This window comes from Petaurus breviceps, unplaced genomic scaffold, assembly GCF_028583685.1.
Source record: "Petaurus breviceps papuanus isolate PSGF00001 unplaced genomic scaffold, PetGlider_PUasm1.0 151, whole genome shotgun sequence".
Classification (NCBI taxonomy): domain Eukaryota; kingdom Metazoa; phylum Chordata; class Mammalia; order Diprotodontia; family Petauridae; genus Petaurus; species Petaurus breviceps.
Window position 1 is genome coordinate 22,486,413 of NW_027185712.1, and position 3,557 is coordinate 22,489,969.

At 38.6% G+C, this 3,557-nt stretch overlaps 1 long non-coding RNA gene across 1 annotated transcript; it reads right to left on the minus strand.

The window, feature by feature from the left end:
- Nucleotides 1-1,291: 1,291 nt before the first annotated feature.
- Nucleotides 1,292-2,863, minus strand: LOC138153868 (uncharacterized). The gene is made up of 2 exons (XR_011166488.1): nucleotides 2,520-2,863; nucleotides 1,292-1,482 (listed from the first exon to the last, which is right to left on the minus strand). It is a non-coding gene; the product is annotated as an uncharacterized lncRNA (long non-coding RNA).
- Between the last annotated feature and the right edge of the window lie 694 nt (nucleotides 2,864-3,557).

The following is a 3,557-nucleotide window of genomic DNA, read 5'->3' on the forward strand; positions in this document are numbered from 1 at the left end:
GTAGCAGACCTCTGGCTAAGTGACTAGGCAAGGGAGCCTAGTTAAGAATGAGTGCTCTAAAAGATTCAATTGCAGGTGGACCCCCTATCCATTGGGGATGAAGTGCCCTTTGAAGAGCTAGACCAGAGGTGGGGAAACTGGCCTTGAGACCAGAAGTGGCCCTCTAGGTCCTCAAGTATGGCCCTTTGACAGAATACAAACTTCACAGAATAAATCCCCTTAATGAAAGAATTTGTTCTGTAAAACTTGGACTAGGTTAAAACGCCATACCCAATGACCTAGAAAGCCACTTGTGGCCTTGAGGCCTCAGGATCCCCACCCCTGAGTATAGTTTAATACTAGTAACTGAGCAATTCATTCACAATCAATACCAAGGCCCCATCCTGAATACATTTTGACGACTTAACTCTTCTGAGAAGGACAAGATATCACCACCATCCTGTTCTAGAGTTCTGAGTTGCCTTGACTAGATATTCCCCAAATGTATGCCTCACTATCACTCTGCTTCATATACACAGTCATTGTTCTTCTCATCCAGGGACTGTGAATATCTTTATGGGAGACTGGGCCCCACAAGGTGTTTGGAGAAATGCTTTGCAACTATTGTTCTTGCCCTTCCATTGGAGTAAATATCTTTTCTAAAAGATTGTCCTCATATACACTAGGATGTATACCTATCAAGGAGCCCATTCCACTTTTGCACAACACTAATTGTTAAGGAATTTTTCCTTCCATTGAACAAGAAATCTGCCTCTGGGTTACTTCTGTCCATTGGTATTAGATCTGCCCTTTGGGAACAAGTAGAATAATCCTAATCCCTTTTCTAAACATTTGAAGACAGTTGTTATGAGCCTCCTAGGTCTCTACATCTTTCAAGTCATCTGTAGACAACCCTGTTTTAAATTTCCTTACCCTCTTTGTCACCTTTTTTTTTTTTTTGAGATTATACAACTTCCTACATGAGTCCTAAAACCTGTTGTTCAGAACTAAATACAGTATTCCAACTGTGGTCTGGCCAGAGAATAGTGCAGTGCCAATAGCTGCAAACTGATATTGTCATACCTTACTATCCGCTTGGGTTATAGGCATCAAAATAAGTTATCATCAGTCATCTTTGCCCTTTGAAATTTAAATTAGCTGATTAACCACTGTTCCATGTTTTCTATTCCTCAGATCCTTTAACATGGAGAGAATGTAGTCTGAATAGAATAGCTATAGTAGCCCATGGGGAAAGAACTCATTTTATGGGCTGCAGTATGCAATGGTCATAACATCAACCTCCAGACTCAAATCCAGCCCACTTCAGTTTTATGGGAGGGGAAAGGAAGAAGAGAAGAAACTGTATTTTGGCTAAAGCCTCAGCATAGGCTGTTCCAGGAGTCTTCAGCACATAACATGCCAAAATATTCTGTTGTTCAGAATAATCATTTTGTAGCACTTTGATAACAGTCATCAATGAAAAAATTGACCGAGACTTGATCCCTATGGAAAGTGTAGAAAAACAATTTTAATATGCATTGAAAATAAAACATACCTTTGTTTATCAGTGGATTTAAGCAAGATTATGTTGAACTTAACTCAAATGGTTATGATTAACTTTGACAAGAACTCTAATTCATAAATTTGCTTATTGTTCTTTCTTCAGATTATAGAAAATGTACAAACATACACATATACCTATTTCTCTTTTATATACATTATCTTTTTTTAATTAATTATCTTTCAAGACAAGAACATTCACATGCCTAGAATAGATCAGATTTTTCCTTGCCAAAAGGTAAGGGGATGGACCAGATATAAACTGTTAAGTTCTCCTTTAGATTTATAATTATTTCATTTTAAAATACAAGTACGATTTACATATACATTCATTCAACAAGCATTCATCGTTCACCTGCAATGTACAAAATACTGTTCTGAAGGTGATCATAGCACAGTCTGTAACATAATTTAAACACAAACATGACTGCAAATTTGTCCATCAGAATGTGGTTTGAATATTTGACTATTTTTTTTTAGAGCTATAAGTTGGTATTTGAGAATATGCAAAGGATTTATATTCTTCCCTCCATAAAAAAGTCAATTCAAACAAAGTCCTGAAAACAGGGTCCTTTAAAATTAAAAAAAAAAAAAAACCCACAGTGTAGCTTTTGAGACTTTTTTTTCCTCCTTTTTCCATCACTCTTTTTTTGTGCCTGTCTTATTTCTGGAAGGCATGATGTTCAATAATTCAGGAGGAGCAAGAATCAGCATATCTTACAGCATATTTGATGTGCCAACAAACAGACTGGAGATTGTTTCATTTCAATTAGCCGCTTTGTTGCCAACAAAAGACTGACAAACACACTGAGAGAGGGCCAGGCATAGAGAGCTTTGGCTTTTCACATTGGGTTTTTTTTTTTTTTTTGATGCCTAGGTTCCTTATCTTCAGCCTCTTACCATTCATTCCCCCTCCTCCTCTCACCCTTTTCCTCCTCTGCCATGCTTTATCTACTATTGTTCTCCATGTATCATCTTACCTGGGATCAAGTGACTCTCTCCAGCACAAAAACAAGGCCTCGGATTCTTTTTCAGGCCTCTTCTGATCTCCTAGGCTAATTGGCTCAGGTGTAAACCAAGCCAGCAGGGCTGCGACTTTGATGTGACACTTTAGAGCAGAGCACCTGGTAACATCCCTGTTTGTGTGTCAAATACCAGCCGGCCTCGCCTGCTGCTCAAGCCCAGCTAATAAAAAACGCTCGTAATCACGTTGTATTACAAGGCTCAAATTCATGCTGTTACTTTATTGCAAGGTTGTCATTAATTTTGCAGGGTGAACCTGGAATCCGATCTGACCTGTTTTTAATAAGTGTGGGTGTCTGCCCAAGTGTGTGTGAGTGACACAGAGGTGACTGCCAGCTGTTTCTTCTTTACATATGGAGTCACCCTATGCTTTGATCAATAATGCTGTTTCACTTTAAAAAGGAGCTCATTTTGTAAGAATGCAGGGAAAGGGCCTCCCCGCCCCCTTTCCCTGTGGTTTGTTTGTAAAGCATACACAATTATGGAAAGGTCAGTCAACAGTAAATAATACCACTTGCTGCTTTCCCTGACACTGTTCCTCCTTGGCCTCTTTAAAGAGCTATCCTGGCCTGTCTTCATATTTTTGGTAAAGAATGATAGCAAAATAACAAAAAGGAAGTGAAATCAAACTTACTTTTCTTGATTATGTTCAGAATATTTTTTCTTCTTTTTACCTGAAATCAACTACATTAGGGATGGGGTAGTGGGGAAAATAGTAACTTTATTTAAGATGATCTTCCTTAGCCACCAAGAATATATAGCTGAAAGTGTCTCTGATTCAAATACTTTAGGTCAAATCATGCCTCACTCTTCTCCAATAAAACCAAATATATAAAGCGGTTTAATTTAGAGGGATGGCCCACATTCCTCTCCCTGCACCCTACCCCTTCAAAAAAGAGGAAAGGTGTAGTAAAGGGGTCACAAGGTGAGTACCTCACTTTAGAGGATTTAGGGCTGAAATCGGGAGTTTAAGGTTCATATTCATTTTACGGAAG